Source organism: Oryctolagus cuniculus, unplaced genomic scaffold, assembly GCF_964237555.1.
Source record: "Oryctolagus cuniculus unplaced genomic scaffold, mOryCun1.1 SCAFFOLD_57, whole genome shotgun sequence".
In the NCBI taxonomy this organism is placed as follows: domain Eukaryota; kingdom Metazoa; phylum Chordata; class Mammalia; order Lagomorpha; family Leporidae; genus Oryctolagus; species Oryctolagus cuniculus.
The window spans coordinates 294,636-321,589 of NW_027208388.1; the positions used below are offsets into that span (position 1 = coordinate 294,636).

The 26,954-nt window shown below is 44.2% G+C and overlaps 3 pseudogenes; 1 reads left to right on the forward strand and 2 right to left on the reverse strand.

Annotated features, from left to right (window-relative positions):
- LOC127488998 (nucleus accumbens-associated protein 1 pseudogene) overlaps nucleotides 1-11,650 on the reverse strand; it is a 95,723-nt pseudogene extending 84,073 nt beyond the window's left edge.
- The window catches only part of LOC138848393 (protein CDV3 homolog pseudogene), a 44,117-nt pseudogene that overhangs the window by 2,735 nt on the left and 14,428 nt on the right, over nucleotides 1-26,954 (reverse strand).
- On the forward strand, nucleotides 11,451-12,111 carry LOC138848381 (protein FAM3D pseudogene; annotated as a pseudogene).

A 26,954-nucleotide genomic window follows, 5' to 3' on the forward strand; every position in this document is an offset into this window, starting at 1 on the left:
GCCATCCTCCACTGCACTCTCGGGCCACAGCAGAGAGCTGGCCTGGAAGAGGAGCAACCGGGACAGAATCCAGCGCCCCGACCGGGACTAGAACCCAGTGTGCCGGTGCCGCAAGGCGGAGGATTAGCCTAGTGAGCCGCGGCGCCAGCCTCAAACTCAAGTTTGAAATAAAACTCTTGCGCTTGCATCAGCCTCAGCTCCTGGTGTTCTTAATTGGTGGGAATTGGATGTTTCAGGTATAACAAAAGCATTTGAGATTTATTGCTGAACTACCTTTATACCACCAAATGATATAAATTAGAATACCATAATCTTTTCTTCTAGATGATAATAGAATATTTTCACCTGTTACAAACCACAGCTGTATGAGTATGTATGCATGTATATATGGTTGTTACTATTCATAGATGACAATATAAAGGCAGCTAAAGATTATCTAGAGGACAAAAAGCCTATTCCATCTGGTAAGCAATCCATATGCATTTAGGTAATTTTTTGTTTACTAGAAATTTATTAGTAGGGCTAGCAATGTCATGGAGCAGATTAAGCCAATGCTTTGCAGTACCACATATTCATGTCCTGGCTGTTCTGCTTCTGAATGAGCTCCTTGAAGATGCACATGGAAAAGAGGCAGAGGGTGGTCCAAATGCTTGGGCCACTGCCACTCACATGGGAGACCTGGATGGAGTACCTGGCTCCTGGATTTGGAATGGCCCAGCCCTTGCCACAGTGGTTATTTGAAGAATGAAACAGCAGATGAAAGATCTCTTTCTCTGTCCCTTGCCCTGCTTTCTTTGTCATTCTTCCTGTCAGGTAATTAAATAAACCTTTTAAAATATATGAGTATATTAATTTAGTCTCAAATGTGCAGGAGTACTGGTTCCATTAAGGACCTACAGAAATAGTAAGAAAATGCAGTGTGAATCTTGCTGAAATACTAGAGTTTTCCAGGTTGAAACAAATAAAGCCCATGTATTTTTCTCACAAATTAAGAGAAATACAGATGTAAACTGTGATTTTCATTTTTTTCTGTGATTTCACCATATTGAACATGGGTTCCTTAGGTAAAAAAATAATACACTGATTTAAAAAAATCCACTAAGTTGGAGATGAAACACAAGAACTGTGGGTTTTAATCAGAATGTAGTATTTTGGTGAAACTGAAGCCATATAAGTGTATATACACTCTAGTCTTATTTCTGCAGATAACTTTAAGACAATCCCTTAAATTCACCAGGGCTCAGTTAGACACTATTGTCTAATCCTAACTTTTCTGTAAATATAACAAAGAGGAAGATATACAGGAAAAAAAGAAAAGTAAAGTACTATAAATACTTACAAACACACTATTAGGAAATATAATCTTGAATAAGAAATATTTGGTGCTATTTTCAAAGCATTTCAGATAATGCTTAATTCCATGAATTAAGTATGATTAATCAGAAAGTAAAAAATTAAACATCTATGACATCTATGTGATACTACCTAAAACTGAGCTCATTATAGCTGGATAACCATAAACTCTAAAATGCTGACAAATACTAGGAAACAAGTTATAAAAAAGAATACCTCTGGATCTCAATAGCAGTTTTCAGTGAGGTACCTAGTTGATTATTTGCAGTAAATAACAGGAATGTTCAAAATTTCACTTTAACAGGCAGAAAGATGGAAATTCTGTATCCAGATATAAGTGAACAAAAAACCTGATTATAAATACTAAGCAAAGTTGTCAAAAGAGCAGTCCACTGTAAGGGATTATGCAGAACCTGAGATCTTTTGTTTGAGGATGCCCAAGTGTCAGTCAGGGCAGGTCATATTGTCTACTGAACAGATTCTCTAGAGAGAAATCTTGAAAACGGTGCTTCATTTGTGAGTATTGTGGTCCTCACTGAAGTTTTTTTGTCTACCTCCCCAAAGAGCAAATCATTGGCCTTCTGTTGGGATGAAGATGGAGCAATCTTTTGGTTGAATAGGGATATGGAAAGGATCAAGAACTTATAATCCTCAAATCCAAATACTCATAGTACATAGTACCCTTCACAACTTGGGGATCACAAATTCTAAACTATTTTGAGAAATCTGGTTTAGCCTTGCTTTTCTTCCGAGATCAGATGAGATCGGGCATGTTCAGTGTGGTATGGCCATAGACTAGCCTTGCTTTTCTTAGTATCACTGGGAAACCACTTTCCCATTTTCCAAAACTGTTGACATATCTTGACAGCTATTTATCCCTTTCCTGATCACTCTGCTCCATCACAATATGCTTTTTTAAATGTCCTAACACTAATCCCTATAAGTTTAAAGAAATGCACTTATTTAACACATTTAACTGAAAGTTACATTCTTATTATATTTATATTTCATATTTGTTATATCTGAAATATTAATTATATATCGATGTATTATTCTACCAAAGCGAATGAAAATAAATACAGGCTTCTGTCAGAAATTTACCATTTCTTCTTCCAATATCAATAAAAAGACTTATGCATTGAGATTGATTCCTTAAGAGCTTGGATTTCATAGTGAGACCATTTTGCATGAAGTAAATATTCTGATGTATAAACTATATGTTAATACAATTGCCAATACATTCTGAATATAACTTAAATATAACTTTTTATACTCAAATCTTTCATGTAATCTGTTCATTTGTTTCTATCCATTAGCAATGATTAAAAACCTTATTCCTAAATCTAGTTCTGTTAGAATTATCAATGCAGACATTTAAGCCTACAATAAGCAGTAGGTTAAGATTGATGAGTGTATTCAATTTCTAAAATGTCCATTTTTACAGTACTTTTAAGCCTCAGAAAACATTCTTGTTATATTTTATTTTATTATCAAAAGATAAAGATATCATTACTTTTCTAGCCACCACATATAATTGTTCAGTGTTATTAATGTACAATATGTTTTAAAGTATAATTTAAATATTAAGTATATTTAAATTGTATAAAATCTTTAAATTTTAGAGGGCTATTTATGCATAATAATCTATATATGAAATTAATATTTCAATCTCAAAATTTCAAAACATAGTTTAAATTAAATTAATCACAGAAGGGTTCTGATATGTATACACTAGCTAAGAAAACTTCAGGGGCAAGTATTGTGGCACAGGGAATTCAATAGCTTCCTGAAGAGCCAGAATCCCATATGGGCACTGGTTTCAGTTCTGGCTGCTCCACTTCCAGTCAATCTCCCTGTTCATGGCATGGGAAAGCAGTGGAAGATGGCCCAAGTACTTGAGCCACTGAAACCAACATGAGAGACCCAGATTGACTTCTGGCTCCTGGCATTGGCCTGGCCATGCCTCAGCCATTGAGCTACTTGGGGAGTGAACCAGTGGATGGAAGATCTGTCTCTCTGTCCTCTCTGTAACTGCCTTTAAAATAATGAAAGAAATATTTAAAAATATTTTAAAATAACTTTAATTCTATTTACTTTAGGAAGATCATATACTAACACTCCCATCCTCTGTTTTACTTCATGGGGTCTCAGCATTGCTAATCAAGACCATAACAGTTATGACTTCACATATGTAAAAGTGGCTATTACAGAAGAATAAAAAAATTAACAAGTACTGAAGCAGATGTGGAGGAAAGGAAATATATATAAAATTGTTTGTGGGAATGTAAAATGGAAAACATTCAAGAACCTATGGAAAATCTATACTAAATTCCTATACAATATGAATAAGGCATAGATTTTTTTTTGACAGGCAGAGTGGACAGTGAGAGAGAGAGACAGAGAGAAAGCTCTTCCTTTGCTGTTGGTTCACCCTCCAATGGCCACCACGGCCAGCGTGCTGTGGCTGGTGCACCACGCTGATCCAAAGGCAGGAGTCAGGTGCTTATCCTGGTCTCCCATGGGGTTCAGGGCCCAAGCACTTGGGCCATCCTCCACTGCACTCCCTGGCCATAGCAGAGAGCTGGCCTGGAAGAGGGGCAACCAGGACAGAATCCAGTGCCCCGACCGGGACTAGAACCTGGTGTGCTGGCGCCGCAAGGCAGAGGATTAGCCTATTGAGCCGCCGCACTGGCCAAGGTATAGATATTTTAACATTTCTATTCAACAGTGTAATGGAACATTGTGCTAAAGAAATCACACACACAAAAGAAAAAAACTCCAGATTGCATACAAAAGAGCAAACGTGACTTGTAACATCTAAGACATATTTGCAAGCAAAAGACATTCTGAGGTATTCACTAAAATCCCTAAGTAAAACTCAGTGATGTTCAGAATATAAAATAAATACATAAGCATCAATCATATTTCTGTAGAGTAGCAATGAATATCATGAAAATATAATTAGCATTAGCATTCAATGTAGTGTCAAAGTGAAAATATTACTAAGAAATTTAAAAAATTGCATTTTATACTAGAAAAGAAAAATATAAGAACACACAATTTTTAAAACAAAGCAGTGATTTCAGTAAGACATTTTAATTTTAATACAGCAAAAAATGTGATTATAATTAGTCATTGGAAATGCAATCAAATCTTGGGAAATATATCAATTCCTATACAGTAAAATGACTGATTCAGCCATAGACAAATGTTGCCAGGAACATGAAGAGCATGGAACCCTCATAAACTTCCAGTGCAGCCACTATGGACAGCAATTCGGCAGTTTCTCAGCTTGTTCTACATGGGACTGTTTATTGCCTCAGTAGTTTATCTCCCAGGTATGCCACTAAAAGATACAAAATCCACACACCAATAAAGGCTCACTGCAGCAATGTTCATGAAAGCCAAATATGAAAGCAACCCAAACACTAATGTGTAAGAAAACCAGTGTGCAGTATATCTTTTATAATGGCATACTATTTGGCAATACAAATCAATTAAGAAATGAAAGACCACAAAAATAATGAATGTCAAAATATTTTAAGAAAGAGGAAATCAGAAGCAAACTCCACAGATTGTAGCATATCCAAAAGAATGGTGGATCTCTGGAGATAGAGTTTAGATTAATGCCTGTCTGGGGATACTGGTGGATGAGGAGTTATTGTAAATAATATGAAGAATTTGGTGATTAATGAACATGCATTCATGTTAGACTGTGCTTATGATCACTGAACTCCAAAAATATGACAAAGCATGGAATACTCACTTGAAACATTATGGCTGGGCAGAGAGACTCCTGACTTTGGGATTCACAGAAGAAACTAAAGACAAACAAATATGACAAGGTTTCACATACTCTGCTCATTTTGGTTCAAAAATATTTAAGACCATAAACAAAGGGGCCCTTACTGTTCAATGGACAATGTTTAGTATGAAAGAACTATCATTTAGGAAATTTTTACACCAAAATTAACATTTAATTCCATATTTCTTATTTGATATTGCAGACAGCTCCCGACACTTCTCCCGTGGTGCAGGCTCCATGCCCCGCAGGTGCTGGGAGAGGAGCTGAGCCTCCAGGTCATGGTCCAGAGGGTCACTCCACTCCCGCAGGGTCCCCTGCGCCTGCGTCCTGTCGCAGCCCCCACCTGACTCCATGGAGTTGGAGGCCAGAGAGTTGCTACAAAAGAGGGTGTTGGCCTTGCTGGTGTGGCTCAGCTCCAGCTGGAACAGCAGGTCCAGGAATTCCATATATTGTAATTCATATGCACTTAAGAAATACTTCATTTTTTGTGGGTGAAACAATTTAAAAGATGTACTTAGCATCAATTTAAGATAAAGCACTACCTCTTAAGTACTCCACTAAGTGATTTAATGTACAGTAACACTCTCCAAGTGGGGTTAACTATAAGAGCAACATGTAGGAACAAGGAAAATAACACTACTAATAATAGATAACTTTATGTCAAACTTTCTAACAAAGCAAAAGAGAAAAGACAGTATTACTTTTATTATATGTAGGAATAAATAAGCCAGGTTTGATTGTCATTGCTATTTTCAAGATTCTGTGTCACTAAAATCTATATAGGAAGGTGTCACTAGGAGAGAAACCCTTAGTATTGATGATAATAGATTTTTCAGTACATAATACACAATTACAAACTGTTGTATTAAGCATTGCTCCTGTGTTAAACCATTGTCAATCCTCACAGTTCTGTGAGTTAGGTAAAATTAGGCATCTTGTAAAGGAAGTAACTAAGTACAAGAAGGCCAAGTGATTTGCCTAAACTCAGACAGCCCACCCTTAGCAGATTCTCAATTTGAATCCAGGGATTCTGGCCAGAAGACAGGTTGTAACATGTACAGTAGATTTTACTTTTAAAACTAATTTTAAAAAGTACTTTTTTTAAAAGTAGATTTTTACTTTTAAGGGTTTTAAGTAGGAAGACTATATAAGGGACAGGTATGAGAAAGAATAACATTAGTAACATTTTGGACTTGTTAAGATTTAATTACACAACTGGTATCCAAAGAGAGATCTCAAGTAGGCAGTATGATATACTAATCTGAAATGAAGGAGGGTTCCTGGGCTAGAGATACAAATTTGGAAATCATTAGTACATACAAGGTAGTAAAAATCATTAGAAAGAATATCAAAGATTGCCCTCTAGAACAATTCTATGTTTAAAAAGAAGGGAATGAGAAAAAACGGACTATGATGAATACACTAGAAAGGCAATAGAAAACTAGATAAATGAGTGACAGTTTTATGTTTATTTCAGAATATTTATGATTAAGGCCAATATTTGTCATTTTTGATTTTTGGATGATAGCCATTCTACTGGGAAGAGGTGACACCTCATTGTGATTTTTATTTGCATTTTCCTGATGACTAGTGATTCTGAATTTTTTGTCATCTGTTGGCCATTTTTATTTCATCCTTAGAAAAATTCTTGTTCATGCCATTTGTCCATTTTTTGACTGGAGTGTGTTTTGTTACTAAATTTCTTGAGCTTATTATATATTCTGGATGTTAATCCTTTATTGGATGTATATTTTGAAAATATTTTTCCCATTTTGTTGATTACCTCTTCACTTTGTTAATTATTTCATTTTTTGCACAGCAACTTCTTGCTTGATGTAATCACATTTGTCTATTTGTGTATGTTTTATTACCCATGTTTCTGGGATCTTACCCAAGAATTCTTTGCCTAGGCCAATATATTGTAGACTTTCCTCTATGTTCTTCTCTAGTAATTGTGATGGTTTTGGGTAATAGGTTTAGATGCTTGATCCATTGTGAGTTGGAGCAAACTGGTTTCAGACTTCAGCATGTGAAATCCAACTTTCCAAATACTATTGTAGAAGAGACTGGATTCAGTTTTAAAATATTATTTATTTATTTAAAAGGCAGAGATACAGAGAGAAAAAGACAGGGAAGTTAGGGGGAAGAGAGAGACAGAGAGAGAGAGAGAAAAGAGAGAGAGAATCAATCTACTGGTTCTCTCCCCAAATGGTTTCTCTGCAATGGCCGGGGCTGGGACAAACCAAAGCCAGCATTGCTGAGGTCCTCCTGAGTCTTTCACATGGGTGTAAGGGCCCAAGGGGAATTAGCACAAAGGTGGATTGGAAGTGGCACAGCTGGGGCTTGAACCAGCACCTATATGGGATGCAGAAACTGCAAGTAGAAGCTTAACCTTCTATGCCACAGTGCCAGCCCTGAAGAGACTGAATTCTACCAAACTTTAAAGGAAGAACTGATCCCCATTCTTACATTATTCAAAACAATTGAAAAGGATAGAATCAATCCAAACTTGTTCTTTGAGACCAGCATTTCCTTAATTACAAAAGCACAAAGATGCAATAAAAAAGAACTACACACTAATATCCCTAGTGGACCAGATGCAAAAATTCTCAATAAAATAGTATCAAATAGAGTCCAGCAATACATCAACAAGATCATCTATCCAAAGTGGAATTGATTTGAGGGATGCAGGGGTGGTTCAACATACACAAATCAATAAATGTGTTATTTAAAATCAACAAAATGAAAGATAAAGCCATATGATTATCTCAATAGATGCAGAGAAACATTTGATTAAATACCACATCTTTTCATGAAAAAACACTTTAAAAATTGCATAGAGAAGAAACATACCATGACACAATCAAAGCAATATATGACTAAACCACAGGCAGCATCATATTGAATGGGGATAAGCTGGGAAGATTTCCACTAAATCTGGAGCCAATGACAACCATTTTCACCATTATTTTCAGTATACTTCTGGAAGCTTTACCCAGATAAATTAGGTAAGAAAAACAAATCAAAATGATACAAATTGGAAAAAAAAGAAGCACAATTATCCCTGTTTGCAGTTGATATGATCCTTTATATAAACAAACTGAAAGACTCTAATAAAAGACTATTAGAGGAGCCAGCATTGTGGCACAGCAGTTTAATGCCCTGGCCTGAGGCACTGGCATCCCAAATGGATGATGGTTCAAGTCCCAGCTGCTCCTCTTCCAATTCAGCTGTCTGCTATGGGCAGGGAAAGAAAGAAATGGAAGATGGCCCAAGTCCTTAGGTCCCTGCACCCATGTGGGAGACCTGGAAGAGGCCCCTGGCTTCTGGCTTTGGATTGGCATAGCTCCAGCCTTTGTGGCCAATTGAGGAGTGAACCAGTGGATGGAAGACATTTCTCTGTCTCTCCCTCTCACTGTAAATCTACCTCCCAAATAAATTATTACAATCATTTTTAAAAAGAGAAAGAAATAAAAGACACAAAATAGAAAGTTATCCCATGTTCATAGATTGGAAAAATTAATATCATCAAAATGTCCATACAACCCCAAGTAATCGATAAATCCAAAGCAATCCCAATCAAGACACCAAAGATATTCTTCACAATTATAGAAAAAAAAAGATCCTAAAATTCATATGGAAAAATAGAAGACCCCAAATACTTACAGCAATCTTAAATAAAAATGAAGCTTGAGGCATCACAATACCAGATTTCAAGACATACTAGAGGGCTGTTATAATTAAAACAACCTGGTACTGGAACAAAAATACACATGTTGACCAATGAGACAGAATAGAAACCCCAGCCATGAACTCACATATTGGCAACCAACTAATATTTGACAAGTGAAATAAAATCACTCCCTAGACAGAAAGATTTTTTTGTTTGTTTGTTTGTTTCTGACAGGCAGAGTGGACAGTGAGAGAGAGAGACAGAGAGAAAGGTCATTGGTTCACCCCCCAGTGGCCACTGCGGCTGGTTCACTGGGCCGATCCAAAGCCAGGAGCCAGGTACTTCTCCTGGTCTCCCATGCGGGTGCAGGGCCCAAGCACTTGGGCCATCCTTCACTGCACTCCTGGGCCACAGCAGAGAGCTGGACTGGAAGAGGAGCAACCGGGACAGAATCCGGCACCCCGACTGGGACTAGAACCTGGGGTGCTGGCACCACAGGTGGAGGATTACCCTATTGAGCCACAGCACAGGCCGACAGAAAGATATTTTGAAAAACAAATGAGGAAGCTATTTTGGAGGAGGGTTTTCTGTTCAGAACAATACTACTGACAGGTTACATAAAATGACACTGAATAAATGACCTCTAATTTTGTAAAAATAAGTATTAACTTGGAGAGAACAAGCTTTGACGGGATCCTGGGATTGGAAATTACTGGAATGAGTTAAGGAGTAAAGGGAAACGATATTTATGACAGCGAGGAAAGGCAGTACTCTCACAGTGCGCATAAGCACTAAGTGTGTCACACATACACACACACACACACGCACCATGAGGTAGTTTAACTCACCATTAAAATCACCATTTTTTCCACTTTTCTGTCACAGAGTGGTGACCAGTGGCTGCACAAGAGCATTTTCAAACCGCTGTCTAGATGGCAACCAGAACTCAGGAGCCCCGGCAGAGTGTAACAGTCACAAGTCAGCAGTGAGTACACTTGGGTTCCAGTTTGTTGGTCTTTGAAAACTAGGCTGTGACAGCTTGAAATGAGTTGGTCAAGTTCTCCGTGGCCCTCTGCACTGTGGGGCACAGCTGGGGGTCCCCACAGCTCGCCCCCGGCCTGACAGGCTGCTTCCCATGCGAGTCCCTCCAGTCTGCACACCTCAACTCCACCAGGAGAGCCTTCGGCAAACACGGCCAGCCCTCCCCTCCCCAGGACAGTGCAGCCTCCCACACCCAGACCAAACAAAGTGCAAGGAATCCAGGCTCCAGAAAAACGACATCTATTGTCCTCAGAGACCGCAAGGCGAGTCTCCTCAGGCCAGGAAAGGAAGTCCTGGGGTCGTGGGGGTTGAGAGCCATGTCTCCTGTCACCACTTCAGCTCTGGGCCCGCAGTTCTCTGCCCTTCAGATCCTTCTCCTGCCTCCCCTGGGCCGCCTCTGGCTCCACTCCCGGGACGAGCGAGGTTACCAAAATTAATCTGCAGCTGGGACGTGATGTCATTTGCAGCTTTCTGGAAAACATGGGAGTCGTCCTCTTTGTCATCCTTTACCATAGCATCTCTGTATTTTGACTTGTGAATTGCCACTGCTTTGGAAGGGACAGTTGATTCTGGCTTCCGGGTGTTCAACTCGGACTTTGGTCTGGTCTGTTCTTGAAGATTCTTCCACTCATCTAAGGTCACCTCTTGAACTTGAGTTTCTTCTTCTACCTCTGACTCAGGGACTTTGCTTGGGGTTTCCTGCTCCAGAGTCCTGGGACTCCTCCATCACTGTGGTCGGCTCCATGTCACGGGTGTCTTTCCCTGACGCCCAAGTGCGCACTCCATAGCCCATGTTGTCTTCAGTTCTGACTGCTGTTTTATCATTCCCGCCGTATCTTTCAAAATCTTGTCTTCCCTCTGGTCGACAGCATCAAAGGCTCTGTTTCGGGGACTGCCCCTGCCTCTGCCTCGCATGCCCCCTCTCGGGCCTCCACGCCCTGGAAGAGGCCTCTCACGATCAAAGCTGTCCACTGGTTTTCATCTGTAAACGTCTCAGCTGTGCAGTCCACCTGCCTCTCGGTCTCATAGGGGCGGGATTCCCTGTAGGGTCTCCGCTCTGCTCCATCAAGCGTCACCCCTGCGCTGGCTGTCAGTCGGTCCTTGCTGCTCCCCTCTTCTGGGAGTTCGTTTCTGGGCAAGTGGCTGGCGGGCCGCCGCCGGGGCTGTCGGGCTGCTGAGCGCGGGGGCCAGGAGGCTCTTGCGCTCCTTCTGGGACTCCCTCCTCGCGCCAGGTCTGTGGCCAAGGCCGCGGCTGGGCTCTGGCCCCCACGGCCACCGGCTCCAGCCACGGCCACCGCAGCCCCCTCGTCGCGCCTCTTGTGCTGCAGCTGCTGCTGGCACTGGCGCTCGGCCTTGAGCAGGATGTCGAAGGGGTCCGACTCGTCGTCCAGCGGCAGATGGAAGCGGTTGGCCACGACGCAGCCGAAACTCTCCTGCATCAGGGCGGCGGCGGCCACGGGGCTCCCCAGAGCGCCCTTGATGCCACCGCGGCCGCCTGTGGGCCCGCCGCGGGCAGCCCACGTGATCCAATTTCAGGAAGACCCATCCTGACCCGAAGCTGCTCCTCGGCTGCACAGGATGAGTCTCAGGTCTGCACACCTCCAGGCGTTCACTTTTGTCCTGGTCACCACGCTGTTCTTTGTGCGCAGCTACATCAGCTTCAAACATGCAGGCATCCCATCTGCCGTGCTGGATGGGCTTGGCCACCAAGGAGAACCAGGTGGCGAAGACCAAGTGTGGCCTCAGCAAGCCCTGCCTGGCCAACTTCTTTGCGTTTTGATCTCCAGCGGGCTGCCAATGCCGTGGGCCCCTCCATGTGCTTTGAAAACCACATTATCATGAGTCCAGTGAAAAACAACGTGGGCAGAGGCCTGAACATTACCCTGGTGAACGGGACCATGGGACTGGTGCCGAGACACAACTCCTTCGACATGTACTGGAGACACAAAGACTCCAGTGTGACTCCTTAAAGAAGTTCCAATGGGCACGTTGGTGCTGGTGGCCTCCTACGATGACCCAGGGACCAAGATGAATGACGACATCAGGAAGCTCCTCTCTGACCTCAGCAGCTCCTATGCCACACAGCTGGGCTGCTGCGATAGCTGGGTGTTCCTGGGGGCCGAGAACTCAAGAGCAAAAGCCCCTTTGAGGAATACCTGAAGAACAACCCAGACACAAATATGAGGGCTGGCCAGAGCTGCTGGAGATGGAAGGCTGTGAGCCCAACAACCTGTTCTAGGATGGCCGTGGCTCACCCAGGCCCAGGGCTCTGGGAAGCTCCTGCCCGACTCAGGGGGCAGAGGCCCAGCAGGGCCAAGGAGGAGGCAGCACCGATACAGAGAGCGCAGAGGGGCTGCACACACCGCACCTCGCTGCCCTTGGTCAGAAACCAAACCTGCCCAGCACCCCGAGAGCTCCTACCTGGGAGCTGCACGGATTCTGGCAGCTGCCATGTGAGGGCGGCACCGGCGTGCTGCATCCAGGGCCAGCTGCCGGCCCACCCTGAGGGAGGACTGACCACCCACACCCGAGCAGAATTAAAGTTGTTGTTACTGATTCGGAAAAAAAGTACTGAGTAACAATCATACATGATCTAATTATCCTTTATCTGTGTTTTCTAATCCTTAAATAATAATTATGAATTATATTTGCAACACTTCAGTTTTTAAACTGTGAAATGGGCTGGCACTGTGGCTCACTAGGCTAATCCTCCACCTGTGGGGCCGGCACCTCGGGTTCTAAACCCGGTTGGGGTGCCGGATTCTGTCCCGGTTGCTCCTCTTCCAGGCCAGCTCTCTGTTGTGGGCCAGGAAGGCAGTGGAGGATGGCCCAAGTGCTTGGGCCCTGCACCCACATGGGAGACCAGGAGAAGCACCTGGCTCCTGGCTTCAGATTGGCCCAGTGCGCTGGCCGTAGCGGCCACTTGGGCGGTGACCTAATGGAGGGAAGACCTTTACCTCTCTCTCTCTCTCACTGTCTAACTCTGCCTGTCAAAAATAAATAAATAAAATAAAATAAACTGTGAAATGAATACGTAGCACTAAAAGGCAGACCAAGGCACTGAAGGATACATTCCTAAAGTTAGAGAATAAAAGGACCTCTTGACAATTCCCAAATATGTATTAAGTGTACTAGTTGTCATTTTGTTTAGACTTCTAATACCACACAAAGATTGAAAAATCTCAAAGGCTTGGTATACATCATCTAATTCTATCCTAGTCAAAGATAAAAGATCTTAATCATATTAAATTTTTAATTGTTTTAAAAAAGGAAATGTAGAAAGTAATCTTATTATATATGTAAAGCTTTGAAGCTTTATTTGAACTCCCTCTTGAGAAACGTGGTGTGGCACACATTGTTGTCTCTAAAATGGGTAGTGACACGCATGCACGGTGTTCTGAGCAGGAAGAGTCACTGCATTAGCAGTCCTTTTGGGCCAAATCCAGCTCCTTGCTATCTTTGTATTTTGTTGGAATACAACCACACCTGTTTACTTACAGCCTACACATATTTTAGGCAACAACAGAGATATTATGGTTCATAAACCATAAAGTATTTACTTTATGACTATTTATGAAAAGGTTTGCCAGTGCTATGCTTAGATCAAAGATCCTTTGATATGTTTTAATAGGTTTTATCCATCATTCAGAAATGTTTAGAGAGTATGTAACATTGTATGCAATCCCTCAACAATAGTCAACTAATTTGAGTGTTTATCATTTGAGCATTAATGCATTGGGAGGAAAATCCAAAAATCTCATGATTAGTCATTTTTTAGAAACAGATCAGAAAGCCAGAGTAGCATGGGGCTTTTCTTTGCACATCAAAAGATATCTCAAATATTATTAACTAAATTTACTAAGTTGTGTCATCAAACCAAAGGCTTTAAATATACTGAAATGGTCTAATAATCAGTATAATATAGATCTATCCTCATTTTGAAAATTGACGCATACCACATTATTCTATATGTATTATAATTTATTAATTTATTTATTGGCTATTAGACTATTTTCCAACTTTATGATATAGCATCATTAACAATGTCCTTAAAGTTCTGAGGTATACCTTTAATATATGTATGAAATATTTCAACCAATGTAGGCTATTTATATTACATATATTATCTCATTATGTTATATATAATACATTACATGTGTCCTTACATAGATGTGCATATTAATGTATAGTATTTCTTGTTATTTCTTGTTTTCTGTAGGATATAATTCCTGGGAAGTAGTTACAAAATATTTTTTTACAAAAGAGAAGAATCAGAAGCCAACCCCCACACATTGTAACATATCCAAAAAAAAGAAATGGTCAACTCTGGAGACAGAGTTTAGGTTAAAGGCAGTCTGGGGTTAATGGTGGATGAGGAGTTACTGTAAATAATAATTTAGAGATTAATAAAAATGTGTTTATATTAGACTGTGCTTATGGTTATAGAGCTCCAAAAATATCACAGGCATGAAATACTCACTTGAAATATTATGGCTGGGCAGAGAGGCTCCTGACTTTGGGCTTCACAGAAGAAAGTGAAGACAAACAAATAAGACAAGGTTGCACATATTTTGCTTAATTTGGTTCAAAAATACTTAAGACCCTAAACGCAAGGGGTCTTACAATTCAATGGGCAATATTCAGTATGAAAGAATTACACATATTTAAGAAATTTTTGCACCTAAATTAACATTTAATTCCATGTTTCATATTTGATATTGCCTAATTCAAATTAATTCCAAATACACTTAAACAAATACTTCATTTTTATTATGTGAAACAATTTAAAATATGTATTTAGCATCAACTTAAGGTAAAGTACTATCTCCTTTTTTTTTTAAGGTATTCCTTCCATTTGTTCACCCCCCAAATGGCCGCTACGGCCAGCGTGCTGCGGCAATCTAAAGCCAGGAGCCAGGTGTTTCCTCCTGGTCTCCCATGTGGATGCAGGGCCCAAGGATCTGGGCCATCCTCCACTGCCTCCCGGGCCACAACAGAGAACTGGACTGCAAGAGGAGCAACCAGAACAGAACTGGTGCCCAACCAGGACTAGAATCCAGAGTACCCGTGCTGCAGGTGGAGAATTAGCCTACTGAGCCATGGCGCTGGCCAAAGTACTACCTCCTAATCGCTCCACTTAGCATAATAAAACACTAATTCTGTTATTTCCAGATTATGTTAGTCTTTTTTTTTTTTTTTTTGACAGGCAGAGTGGACAGTGAGAGAGAGAGACAGAGAGAAAGGTCTTCCTTTGCTGTTGGTTCACCCTCCAATGGCCGCCGCTGCAGCCGGCGCACCGCGCTGATCCGATGGCAGGAGCCAGGATCCAGGTGCTTTTCCTGGTCTCCCATGGGGTGCAGGGCCCAAGCACCTGGGCCATCCTCCACTGCACTCCCGGGCCATAGCAGAGAGCTGGCCTGGAAGAGGGGCAACCGGGACAGAATCCGGCGCCCCAACCGGGACTAGAACCCGGTGTGCCGGCGCCACAAGGTGGAGGATTAACCTATTGAGCCACGGCGCCGGCACTAGATTATGTTAGTCTTAATAAACTACTTCCAAAGACAATAATATTAGACGTGAAACTAATGTAAATGTTTTAACACTCCTTAAACTTATACACCAAGTAAGATACTGTTTGGAGTTTATTTCATAACATTAATTATACACATGTATGGCCTACAGAGTGAAATTTTAATTCATGCGTACAATGTGTACTGATCTAGGATAGACCACATACTAGGCTGCAAAGCGAATCTCAGCAATTCAAAAGACTGAAATCATACTATGCTTCTTCTATAACCACAATGAAATTAACCTGGAAATCAACAACTCAAGAATCTCTAGAACATATGCAAACACATGGAGACTGAACAATATGCTCCTAAATGAACAGTGGGTCATTGAGGAAATAAAAAAATTTCTGGAATGAGTTAAGATGACAATACAATACATTAAAACTTATGGGATACAGCAAAAGAAGTGTTAAGAGGAAAGTTTATAGCAACTGGTACCTACATGAAGAAATTGGAAAGGCACCAAATAATTGAGCTATCCATGCATCTCAAGGACCTAGATGAAAAACAACTAACCAAACCCAAAATTAGTGGGAGAAAAGAAATACATAAAACTAGAAAAGAAATAAAATTGAACAAAAAAAGAATACAAATGATCAGCAAAATGAAAAGCAGGTTTTTTGAAAAAAAAATTGACACAACATTGGCTTAAGTAATCAGAAAAGAGGAAGAAGACCAAGAAATAAAAGCAGAGATGAAAAAGGAAATATAATGACAGATACCCCAGAAATAAAAAAGAATCATCAGAAATTACCACAAAGAGCAGTATGCCAACAAATTGGGAAACCTAGAAGAAATGGTTAGATTTTTGGACTCATGCAGTTTACCTAAATTGAGCCATGAAGACACAGAAAACCTAAACTGACCAATAACCAAGATAGAAATTTAATCAAGAATAACGACCCTCCCAGCAAAGAAAAGCACAGGACTGGATGGCTTCACTGCTGAATTCTACCAGACATTTAAGGAAGAACTAACTCTAATTCTTCTCAATCTATTCAAAACAATTCAAAGAGAGGGAATGTGGGGCTCCATGGGATGCGCAGCCATGGAGCCCCCACGTCAAGGTTGGTCTGATAGCTGTTGCTGTGTGTTTATCACAAGGCGGATGTTGCTAGTTTCGGTTAGGGCAATGCTTTCCCACGGTCGGGACTTTCCAGAGGAGTTGAGAATGTTGTAAACAAAAAGATGGCACTGAGGACCGTGCTGTGAGCCTGCCTGCTGCGTGACACCTCATCTGATTGGCCCTAGGACGCGTGCACGCTGCGTGAACAGACAGTAATGCCTAATACAGCATAGCTCTCTTGTCATCTTGTATGATTCAGCCACATAAAAAGGCATCACTGTAATTTAAGTAGTGTGGATTTACCAATAATCTATTGATTGGCCTCTTGCTTTGAGACCTAGAAAGCTGCTGAAAACATTTCATCAACATACCATTTGCAACCTATTCATGGTGGAGTTAGGAATAATTTGCAAGTGGTTGTCCAGAATCAAAATATAATTGTAGATAACTGTAAAATGCAGAATTGGTAAATAAAAGTAGATAATCCATATGGAACTGTAGGATAGTTTGACATATAAAGCAAATTATATTTGTAAGTGATAGAGAATTATATTATTAGACTTAACAGGGAAATATAATAAATACACTTTCTACCTCTGTATTTCAGTATATGTTAAAAATGGTTTTTGGAATTTTGAAGTCACTTTTATTGTCTTCAGTAAGCATCATTAATAAGTTCATGTGAGTTTATTTTTATTTTCATGGGGCATAAAGTTGACCTTTCTTGTTTTCTTTTAAATAATATGAAAAAGATGATGGTTTTTTCCTCTAGATAACAAATTATTAAGCTTTTGGAATTTAGCATGAAAATACTAATAAGTCTAATTTTCAAAAACAATGGCTTCTTCACTGCCATATTCTTGAATCAAAACATTAATTGTAATTCAGTCATTCTGATCATTCTTTCCCAAGAATGAACTACAGGCAAACACCAGATGAGGGCCTGGGTCCAGGATGCTCTCCTCTGGAGAAGAAAGGATAAGAATAGTGGGTGTAGATAATGTGTGGAAGTATTTAACCAAGATTGGCCCTTTTTAAAATGTTAGTGTATATGACACAATCAAGGTTACCAGTGCTGCCTTTTGATATATGGATGGATGGAATTGTGATTAAGGTGGTAATGGTATACCAAATATAGTGCTTAAAAATCATTGCATGAATTCTCTTTTTAAGATATAATGCTTTTCTTGATTTTTTAAGCCATGAGATAATGGAAGAATATATTTTTATAAGTTAATCTGCTAAGTCAGGTTGTATCTTATATAAGTACCTTGCAGTATTTTCTTTTTAAGTATAACCAATTAACATTGAAGTACCACAGTTGGAGCAGTGAATTTTTTTAGAAGTATTAATAAATTTCTTCATTCAATTCAGCTATTTTGGTAATAGCAACCACAGTCCTCTCCAACAAATGTAAATATTAAATCACCTCATTTTTCTCATGGAAAAGGTACTAAGGAAACATGCAGTTCTCATTGACTAGTCATCTGTTTCTTGTCAGACCTACCATGGGCCAGTTACTGTACTGCCTTTTAACATTCTGTAAAACGGAATGACCTACATAGATTTTAGGCATTATTCCAGAAGGTACATGCAAGTAAGATACATTTATTTTCATTTCCTTAGTCTTAAGTGAATTAATGCTGAAATTTTTTATGGCCTAGGACTACAAATTTTTTCTTCTGAAAATGGATAAATTTGGCTTTGATACCCAAAAAATATCCTAAATATTCTTTTGTAATAGAGAAAGTATGCTCCCTGCAGGCCCCAGGCCCCTGGTGTCCCTGTGCCCCTGTGTCACTGTGTCTGCATTACACAAGAGGCCCCTGGCCACATCTGGCTATAGCCTGGAAGGTGAGCAGAGCATGTGCACGTGTGCACTTGGCATCCAATGCACATGCATGCGAGCTCTCCTGTGGACACACACTCCTGGGCCCCTCTGGGGAAGAAGAAGGCAGGAGGAGAGGGGGAGTCACGGAGCAGGAGGGAGGGGTGTGGCTGAGGTCAGGGGAGGTGAGGCTCACCCAAGCAATGTCCACACACCATCCCTCATCACCTGTGCCCCAGTCACAGAGCCCCAGCTATGCCAGAGCACATGAAGGACCCAGGGCCCAGAGGGGTAGGCACGTGGACCCGTGCAAGGTCACTCTGTGTGGAGGGGCAGACACATGGACCTGTGCAAGGTCACTCTGTGTGGAGGGGCAGGCACATGGACCCGTGCAAGGTCACTCTGTGTGGAGGAGGCAGGGCCAGGCCTGGAACTCAGAGTCCTGAGCCCAGCTCAGGCCCCTGACATCAGAATGGGAGGCCAGGACTTGCTTTGTGTGAAAGGTGGTGGCCAGAGAGGGCAGGAAGTGTGAAATGAGGAAGGAGAGCAGCTGATACAAGGGTCATGGCCAAGGTTCTCACTGTGGCACCAGGGACTCAAATCTGCTGGGACCTCTGAGGTTGGCCCAGAGGCCTCCCAGGATTGCCCATCAGCTCTGCAACCTGCAACTGGGGTCCTTACTTCCCGACTTCTGGGGTGCACTTGCCCAAGAGCCCTGAGAGCTCCTATGGCACCCCTGGCACTGTCCTAGGCACACACTTGGTGCAGGCTTCAGTGCAAGCTGTGGGCACAGAGTAAGAGCGCACAGAGTGCTGGCAGATCAGACAGAGGGGTCATGGGCATGAGTCAGGGGCAGAGCTGTCAGCCGAGGTACTGCAGCATAGCAGCTGTAGCCCCCACCTGCAACACCAGCATCCCATACGGACACTGGTTTGAGTCCTTGTTGATCCACTTCTGATCCAGTTCCCTACCAATGGCCTGGGAAAACAGTGAAAGGTGACCCAGCTAGCTCCTGGCTCCGGTCTGGTCCAGCCCTGTCCATTGCGGCCATTTGGGGAGTGAACCAATGGATGGAAGATCTCTCTCCCTCCCTGTGCCTTTGAAATAAATGAATCTTAAATGACAACAAAAACCCTGCTGTTGATCTTGGCCTCCATGAGGTCACTGCCTGGGCACCCAGCTCCTCTGTGCTGCCGGCCGCTGGCAGGCCCCTCCCTCTGGACAGCAGTTCCTGGGCATGCCCCTCTCCTTTGCCCTCCCGACTGCCCTGTGGGGTCCTCGCTGCTGCGGGGATGGCTTCCACTCTGCAGGTGAAAAGCTGACACACAAGCAGCCAGGGATGATGGTCAGCTACACAGCTGGTTCCAGAGGCCGGGTCTAATTACCTCCAGAACACCTCCGACCCCAAGTTACCTGGCTCCCCCACCCCCGCCACCAGGGGAGTTTCCGAAAGTTTCCAGCTCCACAGCTCGAGGCCAGCGGCTGGCTCAGGTCACTGCCTGGGTTGGGTACTGGATGTGTTTGCAGCACTGGGGGGCTGGGGAGTCTGGAGGCCCTGGGGGCCGGCCCTGTGGACCCCTCCTGGCCTTTCTGCCCCCAGGCTGGGTGTCAGCAGAGCCCTAACTCTCGGGCTGGAGGGAAAAGGTGCTCACCTTCCCATGGCCTCGACAGCTTGATTACAAGCAGCTGTGGCAGGAGAGCTGCTTGCAATCAGAGGGATTGGACTAAGCAGGCGTCCCCCTCAGGGTGCTAAGCAGAGTGAGCCCTGGGACCTGGCGCTGCTGCGTCTTCCTCCCAGCCAGATCCGTGCACCTTGCATGCAGTCTGAGTTCTTAATCAAAAACACCTGGCTCCCATTCCCCAGGTTGCTGTTTTCCGAGGGCCAGGCATGCCCTCTGTGCCCAGCTCTGCTGACATCAACGTCCCTGGTCCTCACAGCTGGCCTGGGAGGCACCCATGTCACAGGCGGGGACACAGAGGCACAGCGGAGTCCCACGGCTGGGAAGGGCAGAGCCAGGCTTCCAGCCTGGGCCTGGCTTCAAGACCTCTGCTCCCCAAGAGTAAGATTTCATGCACCTGGTAAGGGCGGGGCTGGCAGCTTCTCCCTGAAGAACTGCCTTGTGGGTGGATGAGAGACAGAGGCTGGGGAAGACAAGGAAGCCGATTGCACTTGGCCCACAGCCTAGATGTGGGGGCAGAACCTCACCTGGCTGCCCAGGCCTCTGTCTCCCTGCTGGAGAGTTAGGCTGCAGAGGGAAGAGGGCAGGAAAGAGGGGCAGCACTGACCAACCTACTCTGGGGCTCTAAGCCACCCTCAGGCTCTGCCTCCCTCCGCCCCCCACATCAGACTGGGGGAGTGAAATTTTGCCCCCGCTCGCAAGGGGCCAGGACACTGGGGCCATCCTTCCTCCTCTGCCCTTTTCCCTCAGTGGGGTGGCGTGGGGTGGGGGTGGAGGCACAGGCCTGGCACCCTGGGCCACAGCCAAGGAGAGCTGCCAGAGGGATTCCCGCATGTCTGTCTGAGCAGGAACAAGGAGCAGCTTTGCTGAGTGGCCTGGAAGTTGCTGGCGTTCTCCGCCCTCCGCCCACTGCCCATGAGAGGCACTAGAAGCCCACTGTGACATCACCTGACACTGATTAAATGCCTGCTGTGTACCAGGAGCTTGGCGCACCTTCTAAAGTGTTTTTGGTGGACAGAAGGATGGCCATGAGAGCCAATTCCCCAAGGAAGATGGGGAGTGGGCAGCTCTGGCTTTCCCAGGTCACACAGCACTTCCACGAGGGCTCCAGCTGGGGCCAGGTTTCCCCTCTGGTCTCGGTGGAGGTGCCCCAGCATGGAAGGCTGGGTGGGCGGGGAGCTGGGAGTCTGGAGACACTTTAGAGGAGATGCAGTCCCCTATGGGTATGGACGATGGATTCAGGGTTATGGGGGGTTCCTTGTAACCAGGACCACATGTCTGTCCATCCAGTCCCCTCTGGGAATCCAGGGAACAAAAGGGCAGGCATCTTGGGGACCCAGGGTAATCTGTGTCCTGGGCCCCAGCCTAGTGAGAGGTACTGGGTCCAGCCCAGCAGGTGGCCTCAGGTGTCAGCCAGCCAGGTGCAGGCACTGCGCGGATGGTTTCACAGCTGCTGCTGTGACCACAGGGCTGAGGCCCAGCTTGGCTGGCCGATTCCATCCGGGGAAGGGGCGCAGCATGCTGAGGACTTGGGATCTGGTGTGTGGTGGGCCCTCCAGGCACACAGCACTGTGCGCCCTTCTGGACCCAGTCCCCCTGCCCCTCCTCTCCTCCCATCAGCTGCAGGGGGCTGGTGCCCAGGCACAGTGAAGCATGCACAGGGGCTCTAAGCTGTAGCACCTCCTCCCTGGGCAGGTGAGCAGCCTAAGACCTGGCATGGAAGGGCAGCCCCAGCCTGCAGTTAGCCAGCAACTGACTCCACCTCCCGGTTCTGGGTTCCATGCCTGTACCACCACAACCCTGCCATCTTTCAGGGGATCCAGAAGGCACGGGGCTGTGGGGTTCCATGCCTGCACCACCACCACCCTGCCGTCTCGCAGGGGATCCAGCAGGCACGGGGCTGTGGGGTTCCATGCCTGCCCCACCACCACCCTGCCGTCTCGCAGGGGATCCAGCAGGCATGGGGCTGTGGGGTTCCATGCCTGCACCACTACCACCCTGCCGTCTTTCAGGGGATCCAGCAGGCACGGAGCTGTGGGGTTCCATGCCTGCACCACTACAATCCTGCCATCTTTCAGGGGATCCAGAAGGCACAGGGCTGTGGGGTTCCATGCCTGCACCACCACCACACTGCCGTCTTTCAGGGGATCAGCAGGCACAGGGCTGTGGGGTCCCATGCCTGCACCACAATCACCACCCTGCATTCTTTCAGGGGATCCAGCAGGCACGGAGCTGTGGGGTTCCATGCCTGCACCACTACAATCCTGCCATCTTTCAGGGGATCCAGCAGGCACGGGGCTGTGGGGTCCCATGCCTGCACCACAATCACCTTGCCATCTCACAGGGGATCCAGCAAGCACGGGGCTGTGGGGTTCCATGCCTGCACCACCGCCACTCTGCCGTCTTTCAGGGGATCCAGCAAGCACGGGGCTGTGGGGTCCCATGCCTGCACCACCACCACTCTGCCGTCTTTCAGGGGATCCAACAGGCACGGGGCTGTGGGGTTCCATGCCTGCACCACTACCACCCTGCCGTCTTTCAGGGGATCCAGCAGGCATGGGGCTGTCTGTTCACTCCTTCACTTTCATTCACTTGTTCATCCGTTCACGCAGTAACACTGAGCACCAGCTCCAGGTCCTTCACCAAAGCACCAAGTGTGCGTTCTGGGTGAACGGAGCCACCTAAGCCACAACCCTGTCTGCAGAGGCTCCCACCCACTGGGCAGACTACAGGAGCCCGGCGGCAGGGCCAGGTGGGTGCCGGGAGGAGAAGGCGAGAGATGGAGGCTCAGCGCATGGGCCCTGGCTGTATTCCCCCTCACACAAGGGGGGAGGCAGAGCTGGAGGAGGGCGGTGGAAGGGAGACGGAGAGGGTGAGCAGGATGCAGACTGGGACCTCACAGCCAGCACACCCCGCTGTGGCCAGGTGGTGCCAACTCCTTCCTGCTCTTGCTGAGACCTGTCCTCCCACCAGCCACCACCTTTCCCTCTTGCCACAGGATGAAGCTGTTCAGGGCAAACACCTGCCCCAGGAATGCAGAGACCCTGGGAATGGCTGAGTAGGAACCGAGGCAGGTGTTCTGGGGCTGGGGCTTCCATGCACAGGGGACGCAGGGAGAATCTGTGGTGCCTGCCCCCATGCCCCCACTTCACTTTCAGGGGCAGGGCTCATGTCACCAAAGCCAGCCTGCTTGTGTAGAGCTACGCAGGACAACCCAGAGCTAAGCCTCAGGGTTGACTGACTCACATCTCAATCCTAACATCTCTCCCAGGGCTTTCGTCTCTGCTTCAGTGAAGTGAGGGTTGGAGCAGACAAGAAAATGTTCAGCCATGTCTGCCCTGGGCTTGGTGGAGTGATAAGCACTCTATAAAATTTACATGAAAAAAGCAAAGGATTTAGAATATCCAACACCAGATTGAAAGGGCAGGATAGGGTTGGAGGACTTAATGTTTCTGAATAAATCTTACTGGAAGTATTGTAATCAAGACTCAATACTGGCCGGCACCGTGGCTCAATAGGCTAATCCTCCACCTTGCGGTGCTGGTACACTGGGTTCTAGTCCCGGTCGGGGCACCGGATTCTGTCCCAGTTGTCCCTCTTCCAGGCCAGCTCTCTGCTGTGGCCTGGGAGTGCAGTGGAGGATGGCCCAAGTGCTTGGGCTCTGCACCCCATGGGAGACCAGGAGAAGCACCTGGCTCCTGCCATCGGATCAGCGCAGTGCATCAGCCGCAGCGCGCCAGCCGCGGCGGCCATTGGAGGCTGAACCAACGGCAAAAGGAAGACCTTTCTCTGTTTCTCTCTCACTGTCCACTCTGCCTGTAAAAAAAAAAAAAAAAGAAAAGAAAAGAAAAAAAAAAAAGAAAGAAATTCTAAAGGGAGTCCCATAGGGTAAGAAATGAAGATCTCAGAAAAGGCACATAGATGGCACTTATCAAAGCTAATGCTATTATAGCAATGGTTCACGACTCCATCTTTTGTTTTCTACATAATTTAAGAGACTACTAAATTTAGAAGAATTATTAATTTACATTTTTAGGCACCTAATGTATAAACATGTGCTTTTTGTATTGTGATGTTACCAGTTTGATATTTTTTTCTCATGATTGCTTGGGCTATTCTGAGTCTTTTGTGATTCCAAATGAATTTTAGGATTTTTTATTCTGATTCTGTAAAGAAGTTCAGTGGTACTTTGATAGAGATTGCATGGAATCTGCAGATTCCTTTAGGTAGGATAGATATTTTAATGATACTGAGTCTCCTAATTCATGAGCAAAGAGTAGCATTCCATTTTTTGTGTCCTTGATTTATTTCATCAACGTTTTTTTTTTTTTTTTTTTTTTTTTTTTGACAGGCAGAGTGGACAGTGAGAGAGAGAGACAGAAAGAAAGATCTTCCTTTGCCATTGGTTCACCCTCCAATGGCTGCCATGGCTGGCGCGCCGCGGCCAGCACACTGCACTGATCTGATGGCAGGAGCCAGGTGCTTCTCCTGGTCTCCCATGTGGGTGCAGGGCCCAAGGACTTGGGCTATCCTCCACTGCACTCCCGGGCCACAGCAGAGAGCTGGCCTGGAAGAGGGGCAATAGGGACAGAATCCGGCGCCCCTCATCAACATTTTTAACAGTTGTAGAGATTTTCACCTTCTTTGATTAAATTTATTCCTGCGTATTTGATTTTTTGTGTGTAGCTATAGTAAAAGGGATTTGTTCATGATTTCTCTTTCTTTGAGTTCATCATTAGTATATAAAAATGCTACTGATTTTTGTATATTTATTTTGTAATCTACAACTTTCTGGACTGGTTTATCAGTTCTAGCAGCTTTTTGGTGGAATGTTTAGGTTTTTGCCATGTACAACGTCATGAAATCTGTAAACTTGAATGTTTTTATTTCTTCCTTTCCAATTTTGATGTCCTTTATTTCTTTCTCCTCCATAACTGCTCTTGCTAATACTTCCAGTACTATACTGAAAAAGAGTTGTGAAAATGATCATTCTTGTCTTGTTCCAAATCTGAGGGGAAATGCCTTCAGCTTTTCCTCAATCAGTATGATATAGTAATTAAAGCATCTTGGTACTGGCATAAAAAGTGACACATAAATCAATGAAACAGAATAGAGAGCCCAACAATTAATCTAGGTATACATGATCAAATGATTTTTGATAAAAGTGGCCAGACTATACACTGGAAAAAAGATGATCTCTTCAAAAAATTGTGCTGGCAAAACTGAATGTATATATGTGGAAGAATTAAATTAGATCCATATTTCTCATGGTATACAAAAATCAACTCAAGATGAATCAAAGACCTACATTTAAGACCTGAGCCTATGAAATTGCTGGAAGAAAATGCAGTTGAAAGTGCTACAAGACATTGATGTAGATTATGACTTCTTGTATAAGACTCCCAAAGCATAGGCAAAAACAAAAAATGAAAAAAACAAAAGAAAACCTAGAAAAAAGGGATGATATCAAACTCAGAAGCTTCTGCATAGAAAAGTAAACAATGAGTAGCATGAAAAGACATCCAATAGAATGGGAAAAATATTTGCAAGTTCCCTATCAGACAAAAGAGTAATATCTAGAATATATCAGCAGCTCAAAAAATTCAGAAACAGCAGCAACAACAAAAAGTAATAATTCAGTTAAGAAATGGGCAAGAGACTTCAGTACAGAGTTCTCAAAAGAAGAAATACAATTGGCCAACAAATACTTGAAAAAAAATTCAACATCACTAGCTTTTAGGGAAATGCAAATGCAAACTGCAAGATATACCTAATCTCTGTCAGTATGGCTATTATCCAAGAGACATAGAGACAAAGGATTGTGAGGATGTGGAGAAGGGGGAACTCACACACTACCGGTGGGAATATAAATTAGTGCAGCCACTGTGGAAAACAACACGGAGATTTCTCTAAAAGCTAGAAATAGACTTGCCATATGATCCAGCACTTGGCTACAAGGTATATACCCGAAGACGTGAACATGTTGTATCAAAGAGATATCTGCACCATCATGTTTATAGCAGCACTATTCACAATAGGCAAAATATGGAATCAACCAAGGAACACATCACCAGATGAATGGATAAAGAAAGTGAACATATGACGATGGAATATTATTCAGCCAGAAAACAGAATGAAATTCTGCCATTGGCATCAAAATGGATGCAACTGGAAGACACTATGTAGAGTGAAATAAGCCTGACCCAGAAAGACAAGTACCACATGTTCTCTCACATTCCTCCGTATGTGTTTGCTTGATCTAATTAAATGGCAGACATTGAAAAAATAAATAAAAAGAATATGATCCCCCTACACACTACCCACTGGAGACTAACTTTAGATAGAAAGACACAAGAGATTTCAAGAACAAAGCAGGAAAAAGAACTTCCATATAAATAGCAACCAAAAGAGAGTGTGGATGGCTGTATTCATATCAGACAAGAAGGGCCGGCGCCGTGGCTCACTAGGCTAATCCTCCGCCTTGCGGCACCAGCACACCGGGTTCTAGTCCCGGTCGGGGCACCGGATTCTGTCCCAGTTGCCCCTCTTCCAGGCCAGCTCTCTACTGTGGCCCGGGAGTACAGTGGAGGATGGCCCAAGTCCTTGGGCCCTGCACCCGCATGGGAGACCAGGAAAAGCACCTGCTCCTGCCTTCAGATCAGTGCGATGCCCCGGCCGCAGCGCACTGGCCGCGGTGGCCATTGTGGCACTGCAGCCATTGGAGGGTGAACCAATGGCAAATAGGAAGACCTTTCTCTCTGTCTCTCTCTCTCTCACTGTCCACTCTGCCTGTCAAAAATAAAAAAAATTAAAAATAAATTAAAAAAGGAAGAGGAGCATATCAGACAAGCTAGAATTTAAATCTAAAAAATTTACAAGCAACAAAGGACATTAAAAATTAATAAAATATTCACTATAGCAAAAAGATATAACAGT